This window comes from Budorcas taxicolor, chromosome 6 (assembly GCF_023091745.1).
Source record: "Budorcas taxicolor isolate Tak-1 chromosome 6, Takin1.1, whole genome shotgun sequence".
Lineage (NCBI taxonomy): Eukaryota > Metazoa > Chordata > Mammalia > Artiodactyla > Bovidae > Budorcas > Budorcas taxicolor.
Window position 1 is genome coordinate 102,705,728 of NC_068915.1, and position 12,825 is coordinate 102,718,552.

Genomic DNA, 12,825 nt, shown 5'->3' on the forward strand with positions numbered 1-12,825 from the left:
AAGGTCCTGAGACTCAGGGGCGGGATCCTTGCACAGACACATGATGCCAGGAGGTGTCATGATCTCTTGTGGATGTGGGGGGTCCCATCCCCTCTCTTTTCACAACACCACCCTTTGTTACATATCTTGTATACGTATCCAGTTCACCTCTGAGGTCCCTTTCCTCCTGTCTGGGATGGTAACGAGGGGAGCAGAGGCTCAGGCTGAGGCATGGAGGTCTAGGCATGGGTGAGGGACAGGGACCCGGGGATGCTGAGTGGGTAACGCAGCTGCAGAGTGGAAGGTGATGCCAGGACCACAAGCTAGGAAGGTACACCTGGGAGGGCTCTCCAGCAGAAGGTCACAACCTTAACAAAGTCCAGGCAGTGAGAAAGTGTGTGCGGGGACTGAAGACCATTCAGTAAGCAGGGCTATAAAGTGCAGGGTGGGAGTTGGGATGCAGGATGTGGAAACCTCGAGGGGCAGGCTGAGGAAACTGGATTTCCTCTGCAGTCAGATGGGTGGGGGTTGTTCAGGCAGGACTTTGAGCTTAGCAAGAGTCTACTAGAGTTGGGTTGAGAAGGACCCCTGCAGGAATGAGTGTGGAGCTAGGAGACTGGAGGTGGGATTGTGGCTGAGAGTGTCCAGACTCTGCCCACATTCCCTCAGACCCCTGTGCTGTTTTCGTGCAAAGGGCCTCCAAAGTGCTTTCTCTTCCAAGAGCCTGCACCCCAGTCTCCCTCAGACTGCTGGAGCCTCCTTTGCCTATGCACTGGGGAGCCAGAAGGTTCTGGGGACCTCTGGCCTCTAAGGGGCAGCCTTCACCCATTGCCTGATAGGTGTGGTGGCACAAATACCCCAGCTTCCTCACTCCTGATTGGGACACTCTGATGAGTGACCTACACAGTCCCCAGAACCTGCCCACCCCCACCCCCCAATAGATTGAGCGAAAATCACACTCCTTGGCACTTTTCATGATCTCACTCCACTCTTGGTCTCCTTTCCATTCACGTCACACTTCCACACCCTTCCTGGCTTTTCCTGGAAACATTTCCTAATCACTTGCTCTCAAATCCTTGCCTCAAGGTCTGCTTCTAGACCCAAGCTAATACAGGAAAAGACCAAAGCACTCATTCAGCAAGAAGTTCAGTCAAGTACCAAGGATAGGACCCAGGAAATGGCTGTGCCAGGAGGCTCTGAGGCAATGCTAAATGGGGAGGAAGTGCTGAGGCCATGGGCTGAACCTGAGGCGGGGAGTCAGCACCATGGTCAACGCCAGGAAAGCGCCTGGATGTTGCCCAGCACCATGGACAGCACCGGGGAGGGTGGGGCTGGTGCTTGGGGGAAGCCCCCTGGGTGCTACCTTGGGTCTTCCCCAGCATATTACACCCTGCCTGTTTTCCCACCCCTGAAAGCCAGGTCATCATTTGGTCAGTACCAGGGTCCCCAGGACCTTGGGCCTCCCTTAGGGAGTTGCTGATCCACCCTCTGATAGTTCAGTTCAGTCACTCAGTCGTGTCCAACTCTTCATAACCCCATGGACCGCAGCACGCCAGGCCTCCCTGTCCATCACCAACTCCTGGAGTCTACTCAAACTCATCTTCATTGAGTCGGTGATGCCATCCAACCATCTCATCCTCTGTCGTCCCCTTCTCCTCCTGCCTTCAATCTTTCCCAGCATCAGGGTCTTTTCCAATGAGTCAGCTCTTTGCATCAGGTGGCCAAAGTATTGGAGTTTCACCTTCAACCCTCTGACACCCATGCTGCAAATCCTTGACCCAGAGGACAGGATCTAACAGGACTCTGTGTTTCCCTGTTTCTGCTTTCCTGCTTTATAGGATTAGGATTCTGGCTTGACCTTGCCAGGACACAGGACTAATTGTTTAGGCATGAAGCTCTGAAGGTAGATACCCTTTTCTGAGATCTTCCCAGAAAATGAATCCATGGGGCATTTGCTCACCAGTTCATCTGTCCACCATCCAACTTATGTTGCTTTCCAGTTGTTCACTAACCCCCTGCTAGGCACTGGGGACTTAGAGATGGCTAGGTCCCCATGACCATGCCCTGGTGAAGTATCTGTGGAGGGAAGGACATTGGACAAAGAGACAACTACATTGTCATTTTGGAGATTTCTAGGAAAGAGGGGCCATTGGGCTCTGAGACCTCTGGATAGTGATGGAGGGATGGATAATGACGGGGCAGTGGTCTTTCAACTAGTCTCAAGATAATTTTCCAATCAGTGAATTGAAAATAGAGGGCAGGCTGGATGGAGGTGTTGGCCACTAAAAAGTGTGAGATGGCACAGGAATGGCAGATAGCAAGGTGCGGTTTAGGCTCAGGTTAGAGGATGGGGCTGGAACTGTGGATATAGACAGTAAGGATTCTGAGACATAAGCCTGGATCCCTGACCATGAAGGTATAGCCATCCTAAAGAGATATTGAAGCTAGAGTGTAAGAGTCAGATTTTCATTTTAGGCATATCTCTCTGGACCTGGAGGGAAGAATGAACAAGATAGGGGAGCCTGGAGGCAAGGGGGCAGTGGGGAGACTTACAGATTTCCCAGGGGAAGGGAGTGGACCCGAGGACCAGAAGTGCCCATCAGCCCAGATCCTGTCTCCCTAATTTAGGCAAAAATAAGAGGAAAGATACTTTTCATCTCTGCTCTTCTGGGATGAAAATGAGCTATTTTGAACCATGCTAAAGTTAGACTTCTAATTTTCCTTTTAATCCATGTCTCATTTAGAGCATTAGAAACTAGAAAAGCAGCCCTGTATGAATGTAATGCTATAAATCAGTGCTCGTCACAAACTGCAGAATAAGTCAGTTCGACAAGAGTGAGCATCCTTGCATTTATAATAAATCTAATTCTTTATCTTTCTAAAGCCTTGGACTAGAGTAATTAGTCTTTTCTGTTTATCCTGGCAAACCAACGCTTGTGCAGGGTTAATGGAAAGAAAATTTGTTTGAACTGCTTTTGCTGTCGCCATGAATGGCACCATGGGCTCTTCTGCCTGTTTCTAGAGAGAAAGCATCCTGTTTATTTCATTCTTGCTTTTCCTAGAAATTGGTTTGGTGATCATAGTAGCAAATACCATGTATTGAGTTCTTACCACATCTCTGGGACTGCTCAAGGATTCAGTGTGAATGCATCCCTTGTTCACGTGTGACCTGGCTTATGTGTTCTGAGGTCCTCTGACTGAGCTCATCACATACTACGTTTTCTCTGTGCCCACCACACTATGGCAGACTTCTACACCCTAAACAATAGTGAGTTAGGGACCACCTGTATACCACTCACGTGTGCTTGTCACTCAGTCTTGTCCAACTCTTTGCAACCCTATAGACTATAGCCTGCCAGGTTGCTTTGGCCATGGACTTCTCCAGGCAAGAATACTGGAGTGGGTAGCCACTCCCTTCTCCAGGGGATCTTCCCAACCCAGGGATTGAACCCAGGTGTCTTGCATTACAGGCAGATTTTTCACCGCCTGAGCGACAATGGAAGCCCACATACCACTCATATATTCACTTAATATTCTTCTTTAAAAATTGACCCTGTCTCATACGTGGAAACCAGAAAATCAGGCCAAAAGCAATAAGTAACTATGAAGATAAGTGTGGGTGTTCCTGCTCTGGAAGGATATATATACATCCCTGAGAATCCTTTTAATTTGCAAAATTGCATGCTTACCAACATCCAGGCTGATGGACATAATAAGGCTGGGGCAGACCACTGGAAACTCATGTAGCTTCTAACCAGAACACGAACAAAATAGTAGCAGTCCTATAAACATCTGTGCGTGTGTGCATGCTAAGTAACCTCAGTCGGGTCCGACTCTTTGTGACCTTATGGACTGTAGCCCACCAGGCTCTTCTGTCCATGGGATTCTCCAGGCAAGAATACTGGAGTGGGTTGGCATGCCCTCCTTCAGGGGCTCTTCCAGACTCAGGGATTGAACCAGCATCTCTGATGTCTCCTGCATTGGCAGGCAGGTCCTTTACCACTAGCAACACCTGGGAATCCCATAAACATCCAGCACAGTTCTAAAAAATAAAAACACAGTAAGTTCCTAATAAATAAATATTCTAGCAATTATACAAGTCTATCTTGGAGGAGAAAAAAAAGGCAAAGGTCATTTGATGAAAAGGGAAGCTGAAGTATAGATGGAAACAAGCCCCAAGTTCACAATTGCCCACCAAACACTTTCAGACTGAACCATGAGAAAGAAGTACAGTAAAGGGCATGATTTCCTGTCCTGAGCTCCTCTGCAGCTGCTGGGCTCAGCCCTTGTGTATTTCATGTTCAGCTGCTTTACTGGCTGGCATAAAACGTTAACACACCAAGACAAATTGTGTTTGAACCAATCCGACTTTCACATTAAACCGACATCGTTCTCCTGCTTGCGACTTGTGTAAGATCTAATTTGCTTTGCAAAAGCAGTGATTGTAGCAGTACTGGCCGTACAACGGCAAGCAGCATGATTAAATGCAGGAGAGGTAGGGCTGTGACAGGGCTGTGACTCAGGACTGTTAATCCAGTTGCTGAGGATGAAAAAGGGTAGGAAAGAGGTTTTACGAGAATTTCAGCGCAGACTCAAGAAATGCAGTATGTTTGCCTTTCAGAAAAACTAGTGAAACTGCAGCTAAGCCAACAGCAGAACTATTTGGTTCAGAAGTTTGAAAGATGAAAAATGAGCCAAAATATTTCTATCTCCTCCCTGCCACGGGTCCATGGTTCTGTTCTGATGGGAAACTTACTTATAGAGTAGGAGACCCTGGTTCACTTACACAAAAGCGAAGGCAGTTTGTCTGCATGGGCTTGTGAGGATTCAGTGAACACGGTGTGAAGCAGCAGACAGTGGAGGTGGGGATGGCATTGAAGTGATAAAGGAGATGCTCTCAGATGACTTGGCTGACACCACCTGTCATTTCCATAGGAGTTGGGAAAAGGATGGCACACATCACTGGCCACCATGCCTTTCTCTGTGCGTTGAACTAACAGGGCTTCTTTATGAGTCTTTACAAGTACATTTCAGTAAACATGGAAGACAGATGGCAAGGACAAAACTCCTTCTGCTTCTCCTCTTTGGTGCAATTGAGTTCAGTTTTGAAAATAAGGAGCCCAGAGGATTTATAAATGACAGAAACCTGGTTGAGGAGGCATTAGATGAGAGCTCTGTTCCCAGCTTCCTCTGGCTCTGATCAAGCCTGAGTACTCCTCTCTGAGCCCCAGATAGGCATCAGTAAAAGGAAGGGGTTGTGCCAGATGGGCACAAGAGGTTTTCTCAAGCCTTATGTCTCAGCTCTCCTGTTGCTAGCAGAATAGATGGATGGCTTAAGCTAGAGATGTAATTTATTTCTAAGCAATTCCAGTTGTATTTCTTGACAGCCAAGCCTAACACGTTACTGGCTTTTTTGAGGAAATGGGGCAAGGTGCTTGTCCTTCACCTTGGTGACTGTTAAACTGGGATACCCAAAGAAATCAGACAGGACGTGTCAATGAGCAAAGTACGAAATCTCTGTGGATGGTGACTGCAGCCATGAAATTAAAAGACACTTGCTCCTTGGAAGGAAAGCTATGACAAACCTAGACAGCATATTAAAAAGCAGAGATATCACTTGGCCAACAAAGTCTGTATAGTCAAAACTATGATTTTTCCACTAGTCCTGCTTGCCTGTGGGAGTTGGGCCATAAAGAAGGTTGAGCACCAAGGAATTGATGTTTTTGATTTGTGGTGCTGGAGAAAACTCTTAAGAGTCCCTTGGACAGCAAGGAGATCAAACCAGTCACTCTAAAGGAAATCAGTCCTAAATATTCATTGCAAGGATTGATGCTGAAGCTGAAGCTCCAGTACTTTGGCCACTCAATGCAAAGAGCTGACTCATTGGTAAAGACCCTGATGCTGGGAATGGTTGAAGGCAAAAGGAGAAGGAGCTGGCAGAGGATGAGATCATTAGAAATAACATCATTGCCTCAATGGACATGACTTTGAGCAAACTCCAGGAGATAGTGGAGGACAAATGAGCCTGGTATGCCACTGCTCATGGGGTTGCAAAGAGTCACATACAACTTAGGAACTGAATGTCAACAGAAAAATGTTTAAGGAAAACAGTGCAGTGTCATGCTAGGAGTAGCAAGATGATATCCAGGCCCTAGGGAGTGATGGCAACCCACTCCAGTGTTCTTAGCTGGAGAATCCCAGGGACGGTGGAGCCTGGTGGGCTGCCCTCTATGGGGTCACAAAGAGTCAGACACGACTGACACGACTTAGCAGCAGCAGCAGCAGCCCTCTGTCTCTGGCAATCACCAATATATTCTCACGGCTATTTTTTGTTTGTTTTAAGATCCCACATGTAAGTGAGATCATAAGGTATTTGTCTTTGTCTGATTTATTTCACTTAGCTTACAGTTCAGTTCAGTTGCTCAGTCGTGTCCGACTCTTTGCGACCCCATGAATCGCAGCATGCCAGGCCTCCCTGTCCATCACCATCTCCCGGAGTTCATTAAGACTCATGTCCATCGAGTCCGTGATGTCATCCAGCCATCTCATCCTCTGTCGTCCCCTTCGCCTCCTGCCCTCAATCCCTCCCAGCATCAGAGTCTTTTCCAATGAGTCAGCTCTTCGCATGAGGTGGCCAAAGTACTGCAGTTTCAGCTTCAGCATCATTCCTTCCAAAGAAATCCCAGGGCTGATCTCCTTCAGAATGGACTGGTTGGATCTCCTTGAAGTCCAAGGGACTCTCAAGAGTCTTCTCCAACACCACAGTTCAAAAGCATCAAATTCTTTGGCGCTCAGCCTTCTTCACAGTCCAACTCTCACATCCATACATGACCACAGGAGAAACCATAGCCTTGACTACACGGACCTTAGTCGGCAAAGTAATATCTCTGCTTTTGAATATACTATCTAGGTTGCTCATAACTTTTCTTCCAAGGAGTAAGCATCTTTTAATTTCATGGCTGCAGTCACCATCCGCAGTGATTTTGGAGCCCCAAAAAACAAAGTCTGACACTGTTTCTACTGTTTCCCCATCTATTTCCCATGAAGTGATGGAACCACATGCCATGATCTTCGTTTTCTGAATGTTGAGCTTCAAGCCAACTTTTTCGCTCTCCTCTTTCACTTTCATCAAGAGGCTTTTTAGCTCCTCTTCACTTTCTGCCATAAGGGTGGTGTCATCTGCATATCTGAGGATATTGGTATTTCTCCCGGCAATCTTGATTCCAGCTTATGTTTCTTCCAGCCCAGCGTTTCTCATGATGTACTCTGCATATAAGTTAAATAAGCAGGGTGACAATATACAGCCTTGATGTACTCCTTTTCCTGTTTGGAACCAGTCTGTTGTTCCATGTCCAGTTCTAACAGTTGCTTCCTGACCTGCATACAGATTTCTCAAGAGGCAGGTTAGGTGGTCTGGTACTCCAATCTCTCTCAGAATTTTCCACAGTTTATTGTGATCCATACAGTCAAAGGCTTTGGCATAGTCAATAAAGCAGAAAGAGATGTTTTTCTGGAACTGTCTTGCTTTTTCGATGATCCAGCAGATGTTGGCAATTTGATCTCTGGTTCCTCTGCCTTTTCTAAAACCAGCTTGAACATCAGGGAGTTCACGGTTCACGTATTGCTGAAGCCTGGCTTGGAGAATTTTGAGCATTACTTTACTAGCATGTGAGATGAGTGCAATTGTGCGGTAGTTTGAGCATTCTTTGGCATTGCCTTTCTTTGGAATTGGAATGAAAACTGACCTTTTCCAGTCCTGTGGCCACTGCTGAGTTTTCCAAATTTGCTGGCATATTGAGTGCAGCACTTTCACAACATCATCTTTCAGGACTGAAACAGCTCAACTGGCATTCCATCACCTCCACTAGCTTTGTTCGTAGTGATGCTTTCTAAGGCCCACTTGACTTCACATTCCAAGATGTCTGGCTCTAGATGAGTGATCACATCATCATGATTATCTGGGTCATGAAGATCTTTTTTGTACAGTTCTTCCGTGTATTCTTGCCACCTCTTCTTAATACCTTCTGCTTCTGTTAGGTCCATACCATTTCTGTCCTTTATCGAGCCCATCTTTGCATGAAATGTTCCCTTGGTCTCTCTAATTTTCTTGGAGAGATCTCTAGTCTTTCCCATTCTGTTCTTCTCCTCTATTTCTTTGCACTGATCACTGAAGAAGGCTTTCTTATCTCTTCTTGCTATTCTTTGGAACTCTCCATTCAGATGCTTATATCTTTCCTTTTCTCCTTGGCTTTTTGCCTCTCTTCTTTTCACAGCTATTTGTAAGGCCTCCCCAGACAGCCATTTTGCTTTTTTGCATTTCTTTTCCATGGGGATGGTCTTGATCCCTGTCTCCTGTACAGTGTCATGAACCTCATTCCATAGTTCATCAGGCACTCTATCTATCAGATCTAGGCCCTTAAATCTATTTCTCACTTCCACTGTATAATCATAAGGGATTTGATTTAGGTCATACCTGAATGGTCTAGCAGTTTTCCCTACTTTCTTCAATTTAAGTCTGAATTTGGCAATAAGGAGTTCATGATCTGAGCCACAGTCAGCTCCTGGTCTTGTTTTTGTTGACTCTATAGAGCTTCTCCATCTTTGGCTGCAAAGAATATAATCAATCTGATTTTGGTGTTGACCATCTGGTGATGTCCATGTGTAGAGTCTTCTCTTGTGTTGTTGGAAGAGGGTGTTTGCTATGACCAGTGCATTTTCTTGGCAAAACTCTATTAGTCTTTGCCCTGCTTCATTCCGCATTCCAAGGCCAAATTTGCCTGTTACTCCAGGTGTTTCTTGACTTCCTACTTTTGCATTCCAGTCCCCTATAATGAAAAGGACATCTTTTTTGGGTGTTAGTTCTAAAAGGTCTTCTAGGTCTTCATAAAACTGTTCAACTTCAGTTTCTTTAGCGTTACTGGTTGGGGCATAGACTTGGATCACTGTGATATTGAATGGTTTGCCTTGGAGACAAACAGAGATCATTCTGTCGTTTTTGAGATTGCATCCAAGTACTGCATTTCAGACTCTTTTGTTGACTATGATGGCTACTCCATTTCTTCTGAGGGATTCCTGCCCGCAGTAGTAGATAAAATGGTTATCTGAGTTAAATTCACCCATTCCAGTCCATTTTAGTTCGCTGATTCCTAGAATGTCAACGTTCACCCTTGCCATCTCTTGTTTGACCACTTCCAATTTGCCTTGATTCACGGACCTGACATTCCAGGTTCCTATGCAATATTGCTCTTTACAGCATTGGATTTTGCTTCTATCACCAGTCACATCCACAACTGGGTATTGTTTTTGCTTTGGCTCCATCCCTTCATTCTTTCTGGAGTTATTTCTCCACTGATCTTCAGTAGCATATTGGGCACCTAATGACCTGGGGAGTTCCTCTTTTGGTATCCTATCATTTTGCCTTTTCATACTGTTCATGGGGTTCTCAAGGCAAGAATACTGAAGTGGCTTGCCATTCCCTTCTCCCCTTAAAGTCTATCCATGTTGTCAAAAATGACAAGATTTCCTTCTTTTTATGGCTGAATATTCCATCACCTCTCTCTGCCCTATGTATATATATAGGTGTATATATCCCAGGTGGTGCTATTGGTAAAGAACACACCTGCCAGTCCAGGAGACACACAAGAAACATGAATTTGACCCCTGGGTCAGGAAGATACCCTGGAGTAGGAAATGGCAGCTCACTCTAGTATTCTTGCCTGGAAAATTCCACAGAGGAGCCAGGGCTACCGTGGGCTATAGTCCTGGGCTACAGAGGGGCTGCAAAGAGTTAGACATGACTGAGTGACTGAGCGTGCACGTGCGTGCACACACACACACACACACACAGACATATATCACATTTTCTTTATCCCTATATATATTCTTTCACAGATTCTTTTCCATTTTTATAAGATATTGAATATAGTTGGTTCCCTGGGCTTCATAGTAAATCCTCATTTTTCCTCTATTTTATATATAATGATGTGTATCTATTAATCTCATATTCTAATTTATTCCTCTCTTCTTTCTTTCTCCTTTGGTCACCATAAGTCTGTTTGCTGTTTATGAGTCTGTTTCAGTTACGTAAATAAGTTATTTTGTATTATATTTTAGATTCCACATATAAGTGATATCATACAATATTTGTCTTTGTCTGTCTGACTTACTTCACTCACTAGAGAATGATCATCTCTAGTTTCATCCATGTTGCAGCAAATAGCAATATTCCATTCTTTTCTATGGCCATAACATTCCCCAAATGTAAAATTTGAATTTATGGATTGAAAAAAATATATAGTGAGTGACCTAGGAAATGTTGGTATGGTAAGGTTAACACAAAGACATGTCACAGAAAAAGGGGTAATTTTCTTATAATTCAAAAAGAGCGGCTCTCAAGAATTCAATAGAAAAGTAACATGAGATGACAATTCAAACAAAAGGAAATATAGATATTTTTTACATATATGAAAAGGTATAGTCAGTCTCACACATCATAAGCAAATGGCAAGTTAAAATGAGATACCAGTTTCATCTAGCATATAGACAAGGTTCAAGATGTCTGTTAGTATACCATGGTGGTAAGGATATAAGGGAAGCAGGAACTCTCAGGAACTCTTGACTCAAAAATTTCACTTCTAGAGATTTCCCTGGTGTTCCAGTGGTTAATAATTCACCTTCCAGTGCAGGAGACACAGGTTTGATCCCTAACGGGAACTAAGATCCCACATGCTGCAGGGCAACTTAGTCCGTACACCACAACTAGAGATCTCACATGCAGCAACGAAAGATCCTGCATTTCACAACTAAGACCCAACACAGCCAAAAATGATTAAATATTTTAAAAGATTTCATAGCTAATCCATTATCAAATATATAGGGAAACAATGGAAACAGTGAGAGACTATTTTGGGGGGGCTCCAAAATCACTGCAGATGGTGACGGTGGCCAGGAAATTAAAAGACACTTGCTCCTTGGAAGAAAATCTGTGACCAACCTAGACAGCATATTAAAAAGCAGAGACAATACTTTGCCAACAAAGTCCATCTAGTCAAAGCTCTGGTTTTTCCAGTAGCCATGTATGGATGTGAGAGTTGCACTATAAAGAAGGCTGAGCGCCAAAGAATTGATGCTTTTGAACTGTGGTGTTGGAGAAGACTCTTGAGAGTCCCTCGGACTGCAAGGAGATCCAACCAGTCCATCCTAAAGGAGATCAGTCCTGAATATTCCTTGGAAGGACTGATGCTGAAGCTGAAACTCCAATACTTTGGCCACCTGATGCGAAGAGCTGACTCATTTGAAAAGACCCTGATGCTGGGAAAGATTGAGGGCAGGAGGAGAAGGGGACGACAGAAGATGAGATGGTTGGATGGCATCACCAACTCAATGGACATGGGTTTGGGTGGACTCCAGGAGTTGATGATGGACAGGGGGTCTGGCATGCTGTGGTTCATGGGTTCGCAAAGAGTTGGATATGACAGAGTGACTGAACTGAACTGATGATAATGTACAGGAATGAAAAGAATGAGGGAGCTTGATGTATGCTCATCTAGAACAATGTTTAAGACTTTTTAGGTGAGTTGGGCAAGGTGCAGAAATGTGGGTTATTTGTGACACTGTTTATGATTAAATATGCTGTCTTCTGATTGCTTATGCATGGAGTATTCCTAATAGTACAACACATTTGAAACTGTGGTTTGCCACAGTTGGGAGAGGTTGCCAACAGAGGTTGCCACTAGGTGGGAGAGCTGGGTGCAGAGGGAGAATGGTGCTAGGGGGACTCGTTTTCACTATTGGTTTTGTTGTGTTGTTGTTGTTATTGTTGTTGTTTAGTTGGTCAGTCGTGTCCAACTCTTTGTGATCCCATGGATTGCAGGGTGCCAGACTTCCCAGTCCCCCACTGTCTCCTGCAGTTTGCTCCAGAGTTTGTTGTGCCCTTTGCAAAACCAAAGACTACACAGCTTAGAGACATTCAGAACCTAAGCTGTTTGAGTCCAGTTGCTGGCTGGTCCAAATTCTAGAGCTTTCCTGATAGCTCAGTTGGTAAAGAATCTGCCTACAATGCAGGAGACCCTGGTCTGATTCCTAGGTCAGGAAGATCTGCTGGAAAAGGGATAGGCTACCTATTCCAGTATTCTTGGGCTTCCCTGGTGGCTCAACTAGTAAAGAATCTGCCTGCAATGCGGGAGACCTGGGCTCAATCTCCAGGTTGGGAAAATCCCCTGAAGAAGGGAAAGGCTACCCACTCCAGCATTCTGGCCTGGAGAATTCCATGGACTGTATAGTCCATGGGGTCACAAAGAGTCAGACACTACTGAGTGACTCTCACTTTCAGTTTCCACATACTAGATGTGACCCTGAGCAAGTTACCTCCCATCTGAGAATCTCAGGCATGTATTGGAGTTACTGATGGTACCTACCACTATGGGCTGAATGTTTGTGTCCTCCCAAAATACATATGTTGTATGTATGTAACCCCTAACCCCTAAAGTGTTGATATTAGGAGGTAGGCCCTTTGGGGGGTGGTGAGGTCATGAGGGCATAGAACCCTGATGGTTGGGAACAGTGTCTTATCCAAGAGACCCCATACAGCCAGCTTGTCCTTCCTGCTGTGTGAGATTCTAGTGAAAAGACAACTGTCTCTCAGGATATGGGTCCTCATCACACGTTGAATGTGCTGGCACCATGGTCTTGGACCTCCTAGCCTTTGGAAATGAAAGAAATAAATGTTTGTTGTTTAGAAGCCACTCAGTCTAAGTTATTTTTGTTATAGCATCCCAAGAGGGCCAAGGCACTACCTCATCAGGTTTTTGAGGATTGTTGTGGTTCAGTCACTTAGATGTGTCTGAC

General features: G+C 45.0%; 1 protein-coding gene across 2 annotated transcripts in view; it reads left to right on the forward strand.

Annotated features, from left to right (window-relative positions):
* The window catches only part of PPP2R2C (protein phosphatase 2 regulatory subunit Bgamma), a 162,259-nt gene that overhangs the window by 37,396 nt on the left and 112,038 nt on the right, over positions 1-12,825 (forward strand). The window lies entirely within an intron of this gene.